This window comes from Equus asinus, chromosome 12, assembly GCF_041296235.1.
Source record: "Equus asinus isolate D_3611 breed Donkey chromosome 12, EquAss-T2T_v2, whole genome shotgun sequence".
In the NCBI taxonomy this organism is placed as follows: domain Eukaryota; kingdom Metazoa; phylum Chordata; class Mammalia; order Perissodactyla; family Equidae; genus Equus; species Equus asinus.
The window spans coordinates 5,884,526-5,907,428 of NC_091801.1; positions in this window are offsets into that span (position 1 = coordinate 5,884,526).

The following is a 22,903-nucleotide window of genomic DNA, read 5'->3' on the forward strand; positions in this document are numbered from 1 at the left end:
AGCCAAAGTCAGGAGAGTGGTACCAAGGAAAGTAGGGCATTTTCACTCTCACAAGCAAGAAATGACTTCCCAGCCACTAGAACTGTCCAAAGAATAGAGAAGATCCTGGATGAAACATGTGACAGAAAACTCCACCAAGAACTTAGAAAACCCAGGCCAACCTGCTAAAGACGCTATTCTCTTCAAAGATAAATCTGTGCCTTGCAACTTTTCAGTCATTCAACATTTTCTAAAATAATTTATTATGTGCCAATCACTATATTCACCACAGGGGATATAAATATTCACAATAGACAATTTTTGCCTTCATGAAGCTTATAGTAGAGTACTGGAAAAATATAAATTAATCAGTTAACCAAAAACAAAAATAAGATGACAGTCTGTTGTTATTAATTGAGCACATACTTAGTGAAGGTGCAATCAGCAGTTTGATGGATCAAACATAGAAAGAGGACTGAGTCAAATAGGGAAAACTTTTCATCTATTTAACAAAACTAGTTAAATACCTACTATATGTCAAGTACATCAATGGATCTGGCGGAAAGAGAAAAAAAGTGTATATAAGACACAGTTCCCAGTCCTTCAAGAAGCATATGGCTTAATGGGGGAAACAAGTACATAACCAAAGAGATATCAACACACATATATACAATATGATGTAATAGCATAAATGTATGCATACATTATATGTACACATAAAAAGCAATCAGAGCACAGAGAAGGAAATGATTATTACTTTATGATACTATTATTTTGAAATTCACTATGAGAGAAACCTGATACTAACTCAGACCCTGCCAAAACTTATGAGCTACATGCTTTTCTTATTCTTGCGTTTGTCAGTCCTTCCTACTAATCCAGTTTTGATACAGGTATGTGATCTCATCTCAAACCAGATAATTCTCCATCTGAGACCAAACCAAATCCTTAGCTCTGCCAAAAAATTAGTCCAATTTAACCTACACTAATTTGGCCATCCCTTTTACATAGGTCCCACCACTACCCAGTGCTACCACTTCCGTATACTAAACTAAAGTCCCACAAAGCTGTCCTCTCCTGCTATAGTTAGGTTTTGGAAATGCATATTGAGTCCATTCATTAAACAAATACTTGTGGAGTACATACGATCAATTGAGTTTGGTAAGTGGTACAAAGACGAGCAAAATAAAACTCCTATCCTCGTTAATTTTACATTCGAGTGAAACAGACTCTCAAAAAGGGTTAATTTCAGTTGCCCATTAAAAGTATATAACATTTATAAGATACAGGGACAGAAAGGAGTACCTAACTCAAACTGGGAGAGATGAGGAGACAGGAAGACCGTTATCAATGGGGTGACCGTGAGTCCCGTATTGTCTTGAGCAGTGCTGGCTTATACTTGTCTTGACGTATCTTTTTAACAGTGTCTTGTTTCACTTTAAAACCTTTCCTGGCTCAGATGAAAAGTGATATTCATAAAGTGATTATATATTAGTTAATAATATAAAGAAAAATGGGGTAAAGCCAACTGAAGTCAGAGAAGTATTCCAAGCAGAGAGTATATCATGTGTAAATCATGGTGGTAAGAAAGTATGAAATGAGTAATTGAAAGAAAATCAATATGACGAGAATGTGGCATTCAAAGATTGGCAGAATGTGAAGCCAGCAGGTAAAAAGGAACTACATAAAAGGGAGCTTGAGCTCGATCCTTCAAGTAATGGGGAGCCATTGAAGGGTTTCAAGTAGACCAATGATGAGTGAGATGTGACCCTATTTGCTCTTCCAAAATTCAGACTATTGGACAAACAGAGGAGGATTGAAGTGGTGATTCTGAAGCAACATGATGCAGAATAACCATTAAAATATAGGTTTTGGGATCAGACCAATCCAAGTTTAAATTGCACTCTGATTTAAATCCCAATATTGCCACTCAGTAGCTTTGATAACAAGCGCAGACTCCAGTGTCAGGCTGTCTGGCCTGAAACCTAGTTCAAATACTTACCATCTCTACAACCTTTAGGACACTGCTTAACCTCACTGTGCCTCAGTTCCCTTACTTACATAATAAGGAAAATAATACTCCTTACTTCACAGTGTTTTAATTAAGATTAAATATGTTAACACAGGTACTTTCCTTAGAACAGTGCCTGGAACATGGTAAGCACCTTCTGTTCACATATATTTTGCTCAAGACTTATTCACAATGAAATGGATATTTGTTGAAAAATGTTTTAACTATTGTAGTTAAAAGTTTGATGACATAATGTTTATAGAGGATCTACGACATAGCTTAGTAGCAAAAAAGAAAAGAAAAGAAAAATTAGTTACTGCTCTAATGCTCAAGAGGAGCTCTGCTCTACATACAACAAAAGGATGGGAGGCAAAGACACACTTAGATGTCAGAAGCTTTTTCCCATGTTATTAGCATGATCCACTCAAAGAAAATGTCTCAAAGAATAACAAAAAGAGATCTTCATTAGAATGATGTCTTCACAATTACATAGAGCAGAATCATCTCCAGCCGGTTAGTTAATAGCAACAACAAGAAGATGATAGAATGTGCTTACCACATATGTGACATGACTAACACATTATGGCTTTTCCAAATTTGTTTTAAATTTTGCAAATTTTTAAATACTGTGTTATTTTCTTCAGGTTATCTTCAATCTCTTAGAGCAATTAAATTACAAAAACATACATCTTCATATTTAAAGTAGTTGCTTGAGAAATTATAAATTAAATTAAATGCACATGTCCATAGGACACTGTTGCTGCCCCACGCAACACACTGTAGGGCCAGCTCTACCTTCGGCTAAAGCTGTGATGGACAGTTCTTACACATACTGTAGGCTACCCTCCTCAAGATCCCAGGGTGTCTTACTCTAAAGGCAAAGTCCCTAAGTGCAGTAGATATACATCTCCAGGAGCAACCTTCAGTCAGTGAGAGATGGGTGTCACTGGGTGGATGTCCCAGCCTCACTTTCACTGGCGAACAATTCTGTGATTCATTCTACATGGTTTCCCGAGGGTGCCCAGCAAGACTGAGCCCAGCTGCCTAGAGTAATAACTAGTTCAAGAAACCACTTGTGACTGGCTTTCCCTCCATGCCTGTCCCACTCTCCCCACTGCTTCACTCCAGTATTCTGGGATCACCTCCCAAATAGACTCTCGGTACCTAAACCAACATCTCAGAATTTGCTTTTGGGAGAATGCAAACTAGGACGAGGATCCTATTGCATTAAAAATTTAATCTGATCGTCTTTGTAATTATTGGTAAGTCGAGTGGATAATCATATCAGTTGGTCTACATGTTAATAATTCAAATCTGTTTTCAATTTCATGACTTTCTTCTGTTATCACCAGAATCAAGCCACTAATATGAAGATAATTACATGTATCTTACTGTTTTTATCACCATAACTGACTTTTTTCATCATTAGAAAGAGAAGAATCCCTTGTAACATCTATTCAAACGTTCTATTGTAGAAAAAGGTTAATCTTAGTGACACTGGAATAATTTCCAAGTTTCAAAGGAAATGTATCTCAACAAAAAAATTTTTTTTTACTGTTGGAAATATGGACTCCTTATATTTGCATGGTCCTTACTGCTCACACCATATTTTGCTTGAGATTTATTCAGCAAAATAGATGTTTCATGAAAAAAATTGCTCACTTTCTTTCCCTGTCAGACTGTCTGTTGACACACTAGTGAATTGTTTATAAAATGAATGCTGTATCTTCCTTTCAGCTGACAGGTCTCTGTGGTTTGCTGTTTATTAGTTTTGTTTGTTGTGATTTAAAATGCAGGATCTATTTTTCCCCAGTGTTGTTGTCATTTTTTTTTCCTTAGTGAACCAGAAGAAGATAAACAGAATGTTCTTATTTACAAGTAACTACCGAGATGTCCTTCAGACCCACTTTGAATTTCCATTAAGCTCTCTCTCCAAGACTCAAATCTTAAAAACAAAAGAATCTAATGCACAACTTGAGAAGTTTTATTAAGCTCTTTGTGTTGGAGTTGTAAAATATAGAAATTTATTTCTAGGGTCAGAAAAGTCATGTCATTGAAATCTCTTTAAACTGTTGGCATTGAAATGAGAGCAAGACTAATGGTATATTCAAAACAATTATTTTTGGAAAGAAGCAAATTTTTGTCATTCATCTCCCCATCCATCCATCCATCTAACCATTCATCAAATTTGTATTAAATACCTAATAGGACGGGCACTGAGCTAGGTGCCAGAAATAACAGAAGTGAATATCTCAGCCCTGGACTTAAATAAGCTCAATCTAGTTGAACAAACAAACATGAAAAGATGATTGAATTTTAACGTGACAGGTGCTATAACAGAGATATTTTCTAGAGGCTGAGGGAATGTAGGAGCCTAGAGAAGAATCTAATTCTCCTAGAGAAACTTCTTTGAGGATGTCATATTGGAGATGAGTCTTGAAGGACGAGTTAGGCAGACAAGAGAATGTCAGAACTTCAGGCACATGCAAGGAACAATAAATAACATACAATTTTTATTTTGTGTTGCTTTGTTCAGATTTTGTTGGAGAATATAAATGCTTCGTCCTTTTGTAGTATGGAAAAAAGTAGGAAAGAATGCATGCTGGCACAGAAGGTAGAGGTGTGCCTTGAAGGAATGTGTATTTCACACCATACATAATTGGAGTCCTTCAATAATTTGAGCATGTTAACAATATTTGTATTGTAGGAACTGTGTTGGAAAAAAATAACCTGAAGTCACTGTGGAGAACGAATGATAGGAAGTAGCAATGGCGGGGAGAAGAGATGTGAGAATAGTTTGGCTTCTGGTCATCTTCCCATTATCACCGTCATAAAACTCACCACGAGAGAGGGCTTCCTCCACTATTATCCGAAGTAAGTCCCTGGCACAGTGATAAGCTCATGATAGGTTCTCCATAATGATTTTCAGAATAAATAGATAAAAAGAAACACAATAAGGGATGCAAAAGGTAATGAAGACTTGAAAAGTGGAGGTAAGAATGGAATATCTTCAATACAAATTAATAGGGTTTGGTGATAAATTAAATTTGAAGAATGTAAGTTGTGGTCATTAAAAAAATTTTTTAAACTAAAAGTTAAAATGCAAAAAAAAAAAAAGATTGGGAAATTGACAAGACCCTGAATTGATTAGTTGGGAAACTGGTTTGATGATATTGCTAGTAACTGTCAGAAGTAGCAGATTCAGAGATTGTGGTTGGATGTAGTGTGCACGTTGTATAGAGTAAACAGGGAGAGTGTTTTTGGATAAATTATGTAACAATATTCATGCTTTCCAGATGAAAACTAAAAATTCTAAAAGTCAGTAATGTTAAACACAAAGTGATTTCAGTACTACCAGAGACATGGTGTATGTCATAATAAGTCACTGCTCCCATAAGTTGAGATAATACCCTAGCATATTTCGAATAGAGAAAATGAAATTCAAAGGATGAATTGCCCACTGTCCATATACTTACACATCCCTTTTTTCCTAAACAGAACACATTTAGTTTGTATTTCTGGTCTTTTTACTTATTTTATTTTTTTATTAAGATCGTCCTGACGTAACATCTGTCATCAATCTTCCTCTTCTTTTTTTTCTCCCCAAAGCCCCAGTACATAGTTGTACATCCTAGTTGTAGGTCATTCTAGTTCTTCTATGTGAGATGCTGCCTCAGCATGGCTTGATGAGCAGTGTGTGGGTCCATGCCCAGGATCCAAATCCGCAAACCCTGGGCCACTGAAGCGGAGCGTGCAAAATTAACCACTCCGCCACAGGGTGGCCCCTGGTCTTTTTTATTTAATGTATGAAGTCTCAGAATTATCCCCAAGCACACGGTGATAAATGACTTAGAACTTCAAATTGAAGAAAGGTTCTTCTACTCTCAAAGCTAATAATCATCCAGCATCCCATTAACTAGAATTAATTTTTGTCTGACTAAGGGAGCAGAGATATAGTGAATAACAAGGCCATTTGCCTAGGACATATGTATTTATTATTATATATAAAAGTATAATAGTTATTAGACTATATTTATACATATTAGAATTATTTTATAATATATGTGCTAAAAGATAACTACGTAAGTTGAAGCCTACTTTTATATTTCAGATATATATTATATTCCACAGGGTTTCCTTAAAAAAAACTACATAACTAAGAAATATATTTGCTTTCCCATAGAAAAGAAATATAGAACCTCTTTGAAATAATTTCTGTTAAGGAAATATTTTACTATACATAGGCATTATAAAAACTGGAAGTATTTCCTCAAAGGAAAATCATATCCAGTTGTAACACAAATATAATATATAAACATTACATGCAACAATTATTTTTAAGTATATTTATTGAAAAACAATTTTTTATCATTATATCTTTGTGTTTTTATTGCTTATGATCTCACAGACTTCAATTAATATTTGATAATGATAGTGATCATAACAACAATATAAACCAAATAATCCATATTACTTTGGTCACACAGTTATTTTTTGTTGGTATCTTGCTGTTACGAAGGAAAAGCAGTAATTGCTATTCATTAAGCACTTAATATGGGATATACTCTATGCTAAATGTCAATCCTTTGTTATCTCCATTAATAGTTTCAACCATTGTATTCTTGAGGTAACTGTGGTAAGTATTCAGTTAAAGGGGGAGTACAGCTAGTAATTGGTACAGCTGGTTTTAAATTGAAGTCTTTTTTAAGTTTGTGCTCTTAATCACTGTGCTGAAATCAGCAAATTCAGAAGATACTTAACCAATCTATCTATCTGTTAAAAAAAAGTCATACTTTCCCTTCCAATTTAAGATGGAAGGCTGGAAACGTGTTTGCCTTTTATCCACCCCTCCAACTACTCTTGGAAGATTTTGAAGCACAAAATAAATAATTTCATTCCAGAGAAAAGAATGAGAAGTGCACCAGAGAATACAAGAGATTTCAACAAACTTTTCAAAGACAAAGGTATATGTGAGTAGACTGACAGATTAAACAGAGAGGAGAAATATGCCATAAAAATACTGGTGAGTAGGTGTGAAAAAACTCACTTGAGAGTAACCTGGGGAGGATTTGGTCTCAAACTCAACTGATGCAATGAAGAACCAAAGTGAGAAATAAAACTGAAAACAAGAAGGTTCATTAAAAATATTACAGAAAATAAATTTACCAGTCAGCAACCTAATTTCTCTTCCAGAACCTCTGCACAGACAGCCAGACTTTTCCCCAGGTATGACACTTGATAACATACTCTAAAAAACTGAAATAACCTGTTTAGAGAAAGTCAAGGTATGACTCTAAAGTAAGCACCCTCCAAAAATTCTTCTTACATTCTTGTGGCCCACAGTTTACCAGACGGCTCTCTATCTGCGTTCCTCAAGGTCTGTCCGTCAAATGCCCCAGCTAGTCCCATACCTTGCCCCCAGCTGAAGTTCTCAATCACCTGAGGAAACAGACCTACTCAACGAGAGTCAGAGGAAACCCACCACACCCTCTCCATAATACTGTCGGAAATATGAACATATAACTAAGAATCATTGTATATAATACCAGAAACACAAAAGATAAAATTTAAAATAAACATAGTAAATCTGACCAAATTCAAATCTGACCCATAAAATGGCAAATATGATAAGATATAATGAGATATCACACACATGATCATATTACGTTACGTGGCAAAAGGGATTTTACAGATGTAAGTAAGGTTGTCAGTCCGTTGAGTTTAAGTTAATCAAAAGGGGTCTGGGTCAGCTCAATCTAACCATTTGAGTCTTTTAAAAGCATAGAATTTTCTCTAGCTGACAGCAGAAGAAAAAGTCAGTGATTTGAAGCATAAAGGGAATTCGACATGTCATCACTGCCTTTTAAGATGGAGTGGGTCCATGTGCCAAGGAACGCAGGCAGCTTTTAGGAGCTGAGAGTGGTCCCTGGATGAGTGTCAGCAAGGTAGCAGGGACCTCAGTTCTACAGTCACAACACACTGAAGTCTGCCATCAACCAGAATGAGCAAGGAAACAGATTCTCCCGACTCCAGCCTAAAAGGAACATAGCCCTTCTACCGCCTTGATTTCAGCCTTAGGAGACCCTAAGCAAAGAACCCAGCTGAACCCAGCTGAACTTCTGACACAAACTGTGGAATGGTAAATAGGCATTAGTTTGCAGCAATTTGTTACACAGCGATAGAAGACTAATAAGGAGAAAATGGTGATGATGATGATTGCTGATGATGGTGATGAAAGAGAATTCCATAGCTTTGAACAGCCCATAGTTTTTAGATTGAAATGGCCATTCTGGTGTCCAACAGAAAAGACCCACAACTGGATAAAACAGTGTAAAACTTCAGAACGCCGATGATAAGGAGAAGATACTAACACCTTCCAGAGGGAGGGAGAAGTAAAAGCTACATCACAGAAAAACTAAAACTGAACTGGTATCAGAGGCAGTCGACCGCAGGGAGTAAGTCTCTGTTTTTTAATCTAGACATTCTAATTTGAATCTTGACATGGACACTTACTAGCTTTGTGATCTTGAGAATGTTACCTAACTTGTCAGTGCCCAAGTTTGTACCTGGCGAATGGGTATCATAATATTATCTCATAGGGCTGTTGTAAGGATTCAATGAATATATCCATATGGATATGATATAGACCTATAGATAGACATAAACACAGATAGAGCTATAGTGCTAAGAACAGTTTCTGCACAAATTAAACACTTTTTTCCATCTTTCCTGGGTCATTTACACTGACTTACAAACATGTAAGTTCTCTAGTGCTAACAAAACAAATGAAAACAAAAACCTGTCTTGATCATACATCCCTCTCCAACTGTGGACCTATTTTCCAGTCCCCTTTAGAGCAATACCCCACAGAATCGACAACATTCATTGTCTCTGATTCCCTCATGCCCATTCTCTCTCAACCGATCTAATTTTTGCCCGAACCTCTACATTTATACTATCAGAATAACGTCTGAAAAATAACAGGTAAAATAAAAATGACTTTATATTAAACAATCAATAGATATTTTATAAGTTAGTAAAGCATAAAATAGAGGTATGACCATATTATCCAGTTAAGAAGATCATAAACAGAACAATAGTTTTAAAAGATCTCCCCTGGGCCGGGGGTCAGGGGTTAGGAGAGAAGAGTCTAGTGATTTTTACTTTTCATCACGAGCACTTCTGATCTACCCGATTGGTTACTATTGTGGGGGACTGGAATTGGCCACCCCAAGATATGTCTCTTTGGCATGAGGATTATTTTGGGCTGGTTACTTTTAAAAACTGGTAGAGGAAAGAAACTCTGAAAAGCAGAATTTACTTACCCTTTATATTTGTAAAGGAAATCTCCATCTGTAAAGGTGTCTCCCTCTCTGTACCAGGAAGAAGGGCGGATGACCATATCTCTAGAAACTCTCGTCAATGCTAGAAGGCAAGGACTCGAGTCTGCATAATAACCTGACTCTTGTTTACTGTACTTGTCTGGCAATCTCCCATAACTGACTCCCCCCACCCCCAACATCCTCCTTTGTCTTTAGCTGAGGATGGTATTTAAAATGAGAACTTTCGCTATTTTGGTGAGTTGCTCAGTTTGCCTGAGCTTCTCTCATGTATACATGTTATAAAGCTTTGTTTAATTTTCTCTTGTTATTCTGTCTCATGTGAATTTAATTCATTTTCTGGCCAGAAAGACCCAGAGTGGGTAGAGGAAATGTCTTCCTCCCCTACACTATGTATACATATGATTTGAGAAAATCATTTAAATTTATACCAGCATATAATTCACTCATTTTCTGCTATTTGTTAGCTACAGAAGCTTCAAATTTCCACATGGCAACCTATGATCTATCTTTTAAAAAACAATCACTGATCTTTTTCATTTCTAAAAGTATAGATTTCTATTACAGTTAGATACTTTTATTCAGGAAAATACTATTTCCAAATATTTGGAGACCTGATTTTTGCCAGAGAGGCCCTGCAACAAATAACAACCTCAACATCCTAAACTTAGACAATTCTCAGTGACATCTTATAATCAGTACATTTAAAAAATCATTATCCTAATAATACCAAAACACATGATAACTTTGTAATAACAAGAACAAACAACATTAGCCAACGCATGTCACGCGGCAGGACCTGGACCAGAAAATGGCCTGAAGGAGATACTGCACAGCCTCTCTGCTGTGGCTGGAGGAGAGCAGGCGAGGCCCCCACTGCCCATCTGGGTCAGCTGAAGAGCAAGAAAGGATAGCTTAACTCACACATGTGACCTAGGGACAGAGACGGTCCCTCTAGCCTGAATCAAATGCACCTTGTGTGCTCACACACACACACACACACCCCTCCTACAAATTTTCAATCTTGGAAGATCTCATGTCTTTTCAAGATGAGTCATAATCAAAAAGGATCCTGCACAGGATCTATGTCAAAAACTACTAGTACATAGAAGGGAAGGAACAGGAACTAAAAAGCAAATGAAGAAAGTTCCGCTATGGAGCAGCTGAAAATTGAGACAAAGAATTTTCACAATCACTCAAAAAAATAAATTTGTGTCTTTATTTAAAAAGAGCTCTAAGCAGAAGGGGCCCAGCAAAGAATGATAAGATAACCAAAAAATAGGTGAAATGTGAGCTGGAAGAAAGAGTAGCCTGGCCGCTACAGTTAAAATGGAGCATGTATAAATTTTTTTCCTACCCTCCTCCTGGACGTCGAGGACTCTATGGAGCACAGCTCCCGTTCCATGGAACAGATTCCATAAAATGGCTTTCACTCCCTCATTTTCCTTGCTGTAAAATATATAAGAAATAAAATCAGAGTTCTCATTTTGAAATCACATCACAAAAGGGTTGAGCCAGCAATTTACACAAACCTGTATTTTTCCTGTCTGCAAAACTGCTTATGAGAACATTTCAGCATGTCTAGAGAGCCTTAGATGATATGATGATCATCACTGGGTTATCTTAACTTTGACTCCAATTTGGGAGGCAGGAATCCATGAGGAGTGAGATAAGTTTCCAACGCCCTTTCCAACCAGCTATGTTACTTTCGAGTTTTATGAAAAATAGTGTTGTGTGCACTATTAGAGCAAGTGGGACAACAGACAGAAGCTAAAGAGAGAACTCACAATGTCACATTCCTTTCACTTATTGGTTTCTCTTGCTTGTCTGCTGAAGTGCTCACTTTAAGAAGGGGGGCCCCCAAGTTGCCTCGACATCAAGAGAAAAAGCAGAAGACACTGCTTCTAGACATGTGGTCTAGAAAGAGGGACATAAGCATTCACGCATTACTATCACCCCACTGCCTCACAGCCTCCTTGCCCAGACGGGGCTGAACTGGATCCGTAATATCTTAAGATACAAGTTCCTGGTGTACAGTATTTCTGAATCCTAAGGGAAACTGAAAATGGACTGCAGCAATTCCCTTCTGCTTTTCCTGGGGAAAAGGTGCTAAAACCAGAACATGAATATTGAAAAGGAAAGAACCGTTAAATGTAGACACATCAACCTAAATATGTAAAGGAAAAGACTCCTAAGTAAAAGACCAGTTTTAATCAATTTCAAAGGCGGAAATTATCTTCTCTGCATGGCAGTGTTTCTATATCTTCCCCAAATTCTAAAAACCATTCATGTGGAAATGTGACTCCTCAACGGCTGATGTAATAGCAGTGGCCCTGACCCAGAAGTGCGCTACACTCATAATGCCCCGTCACCATCCCTCCCTAAGTGCTCTGGTCAGCAAAAACTGGGAAAAGAGAATTATACAATTAAGTGCAAAGTATAGAAAATTGTTTGGATATTTAGTAATAGCAAAAAAAGATGTAAATCAAGATAAATGAATTCCACTGGACATAATATAAGCACATACTGATCCCAATAAAAACACTAGGCTTTTTTTCTTTTATGTTCCTGCTTATTTATGTTGAACAGTAAAATAATAATCATGGCAAATTTTAATGAAGATGAGAAATAAAGAAAAATATTTTAAAAATGCAATACAGATAGTGATATCTTTAGGAAGTTTAAATTTTAAATGATAAGGATGGATATGATAGATATATGTCTAATATAATATATTGCAATATGCACATCGGAGGTAGATTATCTAGATTTTACTCCGGATTTATTCCATGAACATTCACAATAGACCAATTTTGAATGCCTGTATGATTTAGGTAGAAGAAAAATACAGATTAGAAATAACAATTGACATAAGATAATTTATATATTCATGTTTTCATTACATTTTTGTACTGTATATTTCTGATATTTACATAAACTAAAAAATAAACCCAAAAACTTAGTTTTATCTACAAAAGCATAGGCAATTGATAGTCCCATGGGGGAAGTGGAATATTACACAGATTACCCAATTCTCAAGCCCAACAACTATTTATTTAGTCGTAGTTTTGAAAAATAGGATAAGAATCCGTAATGCATGTTCCTTCTGGGAAAAAAGCATCTGATAGCTACAGATAAGAAATGTTAATTTCCTGCCCTGAGCATAAACTAATGCAAAGATGTATGTCCTGTTTGATTTTTAAATGCCATTTAAATGTGTCTTTGCATCTGAAATTTCTGCTCAAAACTTGTAGAACGGTGTTGGATGATAAAGTAGTAAGGAATAGCTTATATTTTATGATCTAAGAAATAATCTCTCAAAAATGAAATTTTGAAACATTTAGTACACAGAAACTTTAAGCACAGTATTTTCTTGTGAAAAAATAAAAACAAAAAGTAGTTGGGAGGTAAAGCTTAAAAGGCTCTTCATTGAACCAACTGTTTTTATTTAATATTAGAAGAAATGTCTGCTTAATACCATATAACATAGCAGATTAATGATAGATGTCAAATAAACTATTTTTCCTTTCCAAGTTTGGGAATATTGGGTGTTCTAAATCTGGTAATACGGTGTTCCATATGTTTAAATATTAAACACATATAACAATGTAACCTCTGGGCCATAATATGAAGTGAACCTAATTTATATTTCTCTTTCTAGGATTTTTTTTTTTAAGATTTTATTTTTTTCCTTTTTCTCGAAAGCCCCCCGGTACATAGTTGTGGGTCCTTCTAGTTGTGGCATGTGGGATGCCGCCTCAGCATGTTTGATGAGCAGTGCCATGTCAGCGCCCAGGATTTGAACTGGGGAAACCCTGGGCTGCCGAAGCAGAGTGCCGCGAACTTAACCACTCAGGCACAGGACGGGCCCCCTCTAGGATTTTTTTAAGTATATCTTCTTTTCCTTTGGAAAATTCACTTCAGAAAAAGCTATGAGTACCTGCATGAAATCATTGTTACCTTTTCCAGAGGAATACCCATTTTTTGGTCATCTCTGCTTGAGGAATAAAAATTAACTAACCTTGAGTAATCGGAGATACCACTGTGTAGTGGAAAGAGCACGGGCTTCCGAGTGAGACAATGGATGTTCCCGCCCCTTTCTTAGCCATGCAGACTTAAGCAAGGTGTTTTACTCTTCTGAACCATATTTTTCTTGTATGTACGAGAGATTATGATACTATTTTTTTAGGTTCACAGGAAAGATTAAGTGGGGTAAAAAGCACTTGGCACAGAGCCTAGCACACAGTGGGTGACAGCTGCCTAGCTATTTATAAATGTATATGTGTGCATAGACGTAATAAGCAATAAAAAGATTCTACCTTCCTTCCCCTCTCTCCTCCTCTCTCCCTCACTTCCTTTTTTCTGCAACAGGTGAAGCTATCTGATCCATAAAGACAAAGGTATGGTGTGAAAGTATCTCCTTTTTCCCTTAAACTATATGAGAGCTGTGGTTTTCAAACCCATGGCCTACCAAACTCTCTTTTTATCATCTAGGAAGGTAGACATATTTCTGTTGCTAACATCTAGTGTCTCTCAATGCCTCGCTAAGTTCTATTGTGAAAAAAAAAGGACCAATTGAGCGCTGGCTAGATGGGGTGAAGAAGGGGAAGTTAAGAGGATACGAGGATTCAAACCCCTGGAGTGCCATTCCTGAAAGGGTTTCCAGAGCATAATGTTTGGAAAATTTTGCAGTGGAAGATTCTGGAGGAATACTTCTTTAAGGGACACCACTAAAGAACAATGGTTCCAGAGAACTGATGCAGCTGGTCATTTCATGAATCATTTAAGTGCGAACACTTGGTAGTCACATAGAGATATTTCTGCCAACTTAATTCATGAAGAGGAATATTTTCTGGACTTTATGCAGAAGCCTCTTCTGCCCATTAACCATATGAGAGATATGCGACTTCCCCTTCTGTATCATTCAGCTACTCAGTGCAGACATCTCCCAGCAACACTCAGGACTTTTTAAAATCAACAGAGATCATAAGACTCCCAATTGAGTTCAGAGGAGAAACTCCTGAATCTATATTTTGGGATAGGATTGGGCACACTAGGACACTCTAGAGTGGACACCCATTTTTAATATCTACTTTATAATAGCTAACATCTATTTAGCTCCATGTGCCACGCACTGAGCTAATTACTTTACATGAATTGATTTTTCACAGTAACTCTATGGAGTAGGCACTATACTCTTCTCCATTTAACAGATAACAAAATAAAACCCTAAGAAGTTCAGTAAATTGAAAGAAACTCTCATGTGTCAGTGAGTGATGGAGTCAAAATTCTACTCCAGGTGCGTTGACGGATTAAGAGAGACCATTACTCCAGAAAGCCAAGAGTGGAGAAGGAATTGAGGTGGGGAGATGGAGAGGTGGGGAAATGATGCGTCCCTATCCTGAACTCAAACCAGTTAGCTAGTTGCTAATTGGAAAGCTAGTTCTTTTATATTAAATGCATACGGTATAGATGAACGTACCCATCTTGTTGAAAGAGTACAACTGGACATACACACTTTTGACAGTAATTGGTGTGAGTGTACTTACTTCCAAAATGCACCTTTCTTTTTATTTAGTTGCCTGGCAAGCGGCTCCTGCCTCAGCTTCCATGTTCTCCAGACCACGGATACACAGATCTGTATCTCCGCGAGGTTTTCATGCAGTGCTTCTTAATAGATTTGAGATGAGAAGAAAACAATCCACCAGCCCAACACATGCACACACTTCTCTACCTTGGGGAAGGGGAAGAACACAGAGCACACCAACTGTGAGACGTCTTCTATCTCCTACCGCCCAGCCTCTCTGACTGTAATCCCTTTATTGCTTTGGGTGGGTGAGGGAACAAGCTGCCAACACCAGTTTCAGGCCATCTCCTTTGTAAGTCATGTCTTGGTAATCTTTCTCTTTGTTGTGTGCGTGGGAGTAAAGAGGATCTGTCTTCTTGGAGATTTGGGCTCATCTAAGATCACAAGAGTTCTCTGTGAACATCAGTTGCTCCCTGACAAAAGAAAAGAAACTTTGAACTCTTTTATTCAACAATAAATCCATCTTCTTACCTCCACCCTCTTCACAAAGTTCACTTTTTCATTGCAAGTTATACAACAGTAGATCTGTGTTGGGAGTCATGGCGTCCATTGTAAAGCTATGCAAATGAATTCCAAGTGCGCTGTCAGATGATGAAAGGAAAAATGATGGCAATTTTATTCTACTTGTTCTAGAGTAAACACTCGTAAACTAATTATACGATACACCTCCACTGAATATCTATGAACAAAGGAAAAGTCTCTGATTACTGGTTTTGTCTTTATTTCTATTTGATAAATTGCATTTAATTATAGTGTAATTAGATAACACCTTTAGGATTAAAAAAAAATAAGCCATGTAATAAGGTATAATTTCTGAGAACAGCATAAATTCTAATGACTGTAAATAAAGAGACCACATGATAACTCCATGAATTCATCAGAACAGTTTGGTTTATATATTTTTTTAAAAAGATTGCTTTACATAATATGGAACCTTATTCAAAGTGTCAATTCTAGAATTCTTTATGAAAAAGCAATTGAAGAAACCAGTCTTACATGCAAATGCATTTTATAATAGATAAAATCTACCCACTAAATGAAGCCTTGGAAATTTAAAAAATTACCCACCAAATCCTCCAATTGAAGCAACTACTAATTAAATCAAGTGCTTAACTAGTTAATCAAAATTAAACAGTAAATTTCAAAGCCTCTCTCAGTTGACATATAGCCAGGAATTGCCTGTCTCTCTCTTTAGTCCCCTCACAACACCCCACTGCTTTCCTGCATTTCACATCCAAGTCAGTAGGGCGAGATATCTGGAAATCACTTCAGGGATATTTCAATAAATCTTTTTTGATCAAAATACAAGAAAATGACACTGACTGCTATTCATAACTCACTTTCATATTCTGCTATGCAAAATGCCAACAAAGTGCAGACTTGGCTGTTGGCAGCAGCAGTGGCAACTCCAAATCTTGCTACACTACCAGATTAGAGGCAAAGGGGCAGAGGAGAGAATGGCAACTTGGTACCTCTCGCCTAACTGCTCATCTATGCTTCTCCTACTCCTTATCTATTTAGAAGTGAAGAAAACATTTACTCCATGTCATGTAACATTTGAAGACCAAAGACAAAACTTCCAGAATTCATCAGAAATTGTATCTTCTTTAGTAAGTTTTGGCATGAAAGTTCTAACATTGTTCTCTTGGATCATTTTCTAGTTATAAATTCCCCCTTGCATGCTAGCTCTAAAAAGCTTCTATACTATATTTTCCCCTTTCAATTTATTATTCTATGGTGATCAGAAAGTCTCTACTGAAAATGACATTTAAAATCCATGCCAGTGCCATCTGGAATACTTGCCTCATTAACTGAAGATTTTGGATCATGGTCTCAATTTCCATTCCAACTCTTACATTTCTCTTAGTTGATTCCAAGTCAATGTTGATGACCCAAACTGCACACCAGTCTTGCATTACCACCTTGTTGTCTCCAAGATCACCATTTTATGTTATCTAACAACTCCCTTGGGCGTACTCTGGACATTGTCATCTACAAAACTTTCCCAGCTTTGGAATACTAAATTCAGACATCATCCTCCCTGAGCACATCTTCCTATCCTTCCATCTTGTGTCCTGAACCATTTCTGCTACATCTGTTCTCCTAACACATTGGGACCATCAATCCAGCAACCCCCTCTACTTTCTTTCTGTATGTAAGCTCCCCTTTTAATAACATAGTCCCTGGATACAGAAGATGATGTGACAGAGCAGTAGTTCCTATTCAACAAGATACAGATGTAAGTATGTCCAGCTATTGAGAGAAGTAGCCAAGGAGAGAGAGAGAATGACAAGAATGAGAACAAAAGGTTGTTTTAACTGTTGTTTTCCCCTAACCAATTGGTACTGAAATCCTCCATCAACAAGCCATCTGAGAAAGAAGAAATGAAGGCAAGACCCCTTGAGGTAAGGAGAAATATTCATGCAAAGAATTTTGAACTTTTAATTAATGGAATATTTGCTCCCAAAGAAACTATGTTAAAATACAAGATTGAGTTATCTTTAATTGGCAAATTTATTTTTCTACCCTCAGTGGAAATGGGAGGTCCAGCTCAAGATGAGTTCAGAACTAAAAAATTCAGACACACTTTGCACTTTGAAGTCATTGTGTATAATTCTCGTCTACCAGTTAAAGTCTGTTGTCCATTAGTTTAGTCATTCTTTCACTAATATGCAGAGCACAATTTCCCTGTTGTCCTTTAGTTATGCCTCTCGAAACACCCCAATCCAGGATGTATCCACCCATCAATCTCCCCTGTGAAAGCTGTGGAGCTGGTGGGAAAAGTCACACATCTGAGATTAAAACCATTGTAAACTAAACTGGAACCTCAATCCTGCCCAGGAATCCTGCTAGGTTTCTCTTGTTGACTCTCTCTCACCTCCTGACATTTCTCTTTCTCCCAAGAGATTCTCTCATTGCCTACCTTTATCTACATATATCAGAGAGAAGATAGAAGCTTTCAGCCTAACCAACCCAACTTTGCACCACCATATCCATAAGCCTACCTGAAACTGCTCCCTTCTTTTCCACTTTCTCTCCCATTACAATGGATGAGGTATTGTTGGAGGAGGTCATCAAGAGGATGTGACAATTGGTTGACCGATGAGCTGGACCTGGGTAGTTGGAGGCTCCTTTCCCCCTCCCCTGTCCTTGGGATGTACTTTCTGCCCACCATTCCCACACCAGGAGCCATTTCAAGGATGCAGCCTCGAGAGAATAACGTGTTGTTGAGACCATCTGGACAACGTACATGACTGAACCCTGTTAAAGCCTCTATATAAACTCTTAAGATTCTGGTGGGCAGAAGCAGAGATCTACTTGTCTTGTGGCCTCCCAGGACAAGCCTCACATGTAAGCTTCCTTACTTATTAAAACTGCCACCCACCAATCTGGAGTGGTTTGCCTCTTTCTTCAGTCTCTGTTTGCCCTCTGCATATGGGGGCCAGTTTTGAATTTCATCTGAGGAACTCCTGAGGTTACAAACCAACTGGCATCCCCATTCCTTAAGAAAAGAAATATTTCTTTGATTTCAGAGAAGACTCCCAAATACTAACCTAGCTTCTCCTTCTCTTTGTAGGCAATCCTCTTTAGGGAGTTGTTTATTCTTAATAGTCTTCAGGGTTTTACTTTTCTTTCTCTCCTGTATCTGCTCTAACTTGAAGATCTGTCCCATCAACAACTGACAACCTCCTTGTGTGCTAGAGCTTCAGGAACCAGGTCTAAGGCAACTGAGAAAAGTATCAACCACTGTTTTGTTCTCATACGACTGCCATAACCATCCACAGAAAGCCCTCCAACTTGAAGAGCACAGCCAGAAGGCCAAGCGTACGTACATCTTGTACGACAGCTTCTTCTCTCCTCACTCCTCCACTCTCCATGCCTTCAACTCCTTCTCATTCCTCAGCTCCTGTAAATTTTCCTTTGTGCTGTTACGAGACTCTCCTTACTTTCCTGTTGTCTTCAGTGTGCTGTGGTTCTTCTCATTCATATCCCTACTGTGATGGAAGAGTAAGTCTTTACAGTTGACAGAGCTCCAACCTCAGACTTAGTGGGCCAAACCGTAATTTTGACTAGGCTTTTAACTATCCAAAAATGGGAACATTACCTTAAAAGCATGTTAGCATGTGAACTTTACCTAATCATAGATTAAAGACAATTTGTTTAAGTCACACATTTACAACCCTGACACACTCCACCACAGAGATCACCTCCCACTGAGGTCACCATCAACAAGCATGTTCTAAATCCAGAGGGAACTTTTATTACTATTACTTTACTTGACTTTACGGAAACATTTGACACAGTTTATTACTCATTCTAATATACTCATCATTTTACTAGGAAACAAACAAAACACCTCAATTCTGTGACCACACTCTTTCCTGACTTTCTCCTCTGTCTTAGGTCACTCTTTTCAGCTCCTTTTTCCACTTCCTTCTCAGTTTGACTGTTAATATTTGACTTGTATAAGGCTCTAAACTAGACCTCATTTTCTTTTCACTCTGTTGTCTCTGCCCAGATGATCTCATTCAGCCCATAAGCTTTAATTTTAATCTATGCACTGATCACTCCCAAATGTTTTATCTATAGCCCAAATAATTCTTCTGAGCTCAGATCCACATAGAGACATCTAAAGTTCATGATATCCAAAATCAAACTCATCATCCCTCATTTCTCCTCCAAAAAACCGACTTCTCCATTATTCTTTATTTCAGTTTATAGCACTAGCCTCTACTGAATTGTTAAGCCAGAAATCTGAGAGGTGCAGTTTTATAAATACATGTGTGTGTATGATAACATAAAATAGATTTCTTAAGGTGGGTTGCATTCAGAAAAATGTTTGAAAGCCAAATTTAACACATAAATTGCTCAGAAAAGTGTCTGATGCTTAGTAACTATTATAAAATGTTAGCAATTATTATAACTGTTGTTGTTAACCCATCATTCTACTTCACTGCCTCTTCACAGCCAATGCATCGCCAAATCTTCTTGTTTTGTTTCCTAAATATATCTTGATCTCATCTACTTTCTTCTAACCCTTCTGCTCTGGCCTATTCTAAACTACCGTCTCTCTCACCCAGCTCACTATAACAACCTCTTAACTGCTCTTCTTGCCCCTCTTCAGATTCTTCCCCACCCTGCCTTCAGGTTGACCTGTTCATGAAACCAATCTGATCAAGTCAACACCACTCCCTCCTCCATTAGTTTCCTTCAAAAAATTCATTATTAATATAGTCTACACAGCTTTGAGTTATATGCATATAGATTCACTCATCACTCTCCCACTCTGCCAGTGTATTCCAGCTACACTGTCCCTTCTCTCAGTTTCCTAATCTCACCAAATTCCTTTCCAATTCCAGGGATCCACACCTCTGTTTTCTCTGCCTGGAACACAATTTTGCACTGCCTCCCATCCCCTACTTTTTACCTAACTACCTTCTCCTTATTTTCTTAGTCTAAGTCTATAGTTTATAGTTTATACTCTCCAGGAAGCTTTACCTGCTATCTTTCAATCAGTAATTTCCAAATTATAAATCATGGCCCATAGTGTATTATAAAATCTATTCAGTGTGTCTATAACGAGTATTTTTCAGCAGGTAGTAATGCTACGGCATGAATCGGGATGGGTGGGATGGGATATATAATGCATTACATGCAGTTAAGGTAAAGTACTATTTTATAAATTTGTGTGTGTATGTGTGTGTGTTGGTGATGAAAGTATATTTTTCTTACTGTGAGTCACATTCAAAAATAAGTTTAAAAGGACAAGTTTGCAAACCACTCTTCTAAGTGATGGTCACCATTTATGTCTTTTCATAACACCAGTGCTCCTCTTTTAGTAAAATGAACACACTCAGGCTGTTACCTGTATATCTGCAGCAGAAGTATTTGTGTTACATAAGATTTAGGAAGTAAAGTAGGTTAAGACTTAACCTCCATTAAATAATGTGTCAAAACATAACCTCCATTAAATAATATATTATTTTCTAAAATTGGGCCTGAACCTCTGAGGGTTTCTTTTTACAGCACCTATCAAGAAGCCATCAAATGAGGAACATAAGGAGGGATCTTTGGCTACAGGTGCTGCTACCTCTGTTGATTTCAGGTTCAGCGAGCGCATAAACCTGGGCCAGCAGGCAGACATGGCTGAGTTCCAATGCCTTCTCTGTTGGCTGCCAGTTTAAGACTCTTTGAAAATTACATAACTCCTTGAAGTTTTTTTTTTTTTTCTCATCTATCTGTTGGAGATGACATTCTCTGCCTTACTGGGTTATAAACGTTAAATGGCATAACATGCACTTAGAATAGTGTCCTTCAGGTGTCGGGCATTTGATAAATGTTGGTCCCATTCCTCCTCTCTATTTCTTTTCTTTCTCTGATCACTAGAGGTTGTTCCTTTTCTAAGTATAGTAAGCATCCTCAGACTCCTGGCTTGGTCTCCTCACAATGGCTTTTCCAACATATAATATACAATCCTATTTCACACTTATTTTCTAATGTAGTTGTAATGTAATCAAATTTATTTCAACTACAACATAAGCCAAACCAATGGCGAGAGGACGTTTTTCTTAATTTTTTCATCTTATTCATATTTTCTTCTATTCTCCTATTTATAGCTGAACAAGCCACCTCTTTGGACAGTCTCTCTCAGTAATTCTAGGATTCACATTCAAATATTCCGAGTCCGTGGTGGAAACCTGGAATCTCTTCTGTATACATGGGACTCTTTCCTATACAGAGGTATGCTGTCAGTTGCTAGCAGATTATGCCCATAGTTTGAGGGAAAACAAAGTGTGTCTCAAAAGGAAGATCTTAATGTGACTCCAGAAAATGTGCTTTATGAAATAACTGAAATGAATACCATGATTTGACTGACCCAACCAAAGTCACTGTTTCACTCCAGCTCAGTTCAGGACTAAAAAGTCTATCATCATCATTTCTTAGAATGTCCATGAAATTCTATATAAATAATCTAGCAAAGAAATAAGACGAGAAGAAAAAGGTAATTAGATATTTAACAACTCAATGGAAGTTGTAAGACAAGAGGCATTTCCAATACTAATAAAAGCCTTATTAAAATAATGATAACTGTAGTTATCAATTTATGGGATGTGAGATTTTTACAGCTTGACTGTCTTCTGTACATCTGGTTCCATTGATTTCACATGTCCCTCAACATGCAAGACAGCTAGAGGAAATGAACAAAGGTGAGTTAACCACAACTAATTCCCAAAATATCCCCAGAAATTCAAGCATTGAGCATCTATACTAATTCTTTATAGAGTTTTTTTCTTGCCTTTTAAATAAAACTCTTCTCATCCAGACATACCTCTCTTTCTGGATGTCAAAAACAAAAAGAAAATTGAGCATAATAGTTTTAAGAGAGAACTTTGAAAGCAACATTACCTTTAGAGCAATCTAGACATCAATTTGTAACAACTCTGATTTTCTAAATATGCTTATTTCATAACATGTTGAAACATTTCTGAAACCCAGTAAAAATATTTATTCAAGTATACATATTCTTTATTTTAAAAGTGTTTAGAAAGGGTTAGGCATTTTGCTGTTGAACAAGGTCATGTATTTTAAAAGCTGCTGTATAGAGAATACATAATAAGCATAACCACAATTTCTCTGTATGTTAGACATATTCAGAAATGAATTGATGCTTCATAATTTAAAATATTTTTATTTTATTTTACTTATTTATTTATTTTTTAAGACCAGCACCTGAGCTAACAACTGTTGCCAATCTTTTTTTTTTCTTTTCTTTTTTTCTGCTTTATCTCCCCAAATCCCCCCTGGCACATAGTTGTATATCTTAGTTGCAGGTCCTTCTAGTTGTGGCACATGGGGTGCCGCCTCAACGTGGCCTGACAAGCCAGGCCACGGTGCCATGTCCATGCCCAGGATCTGAACCAGCGAAACCCTGGGCCGCCACAGCGGAGCACACAAACTTAACCACTGGGCCATGGGGCCTGCCCC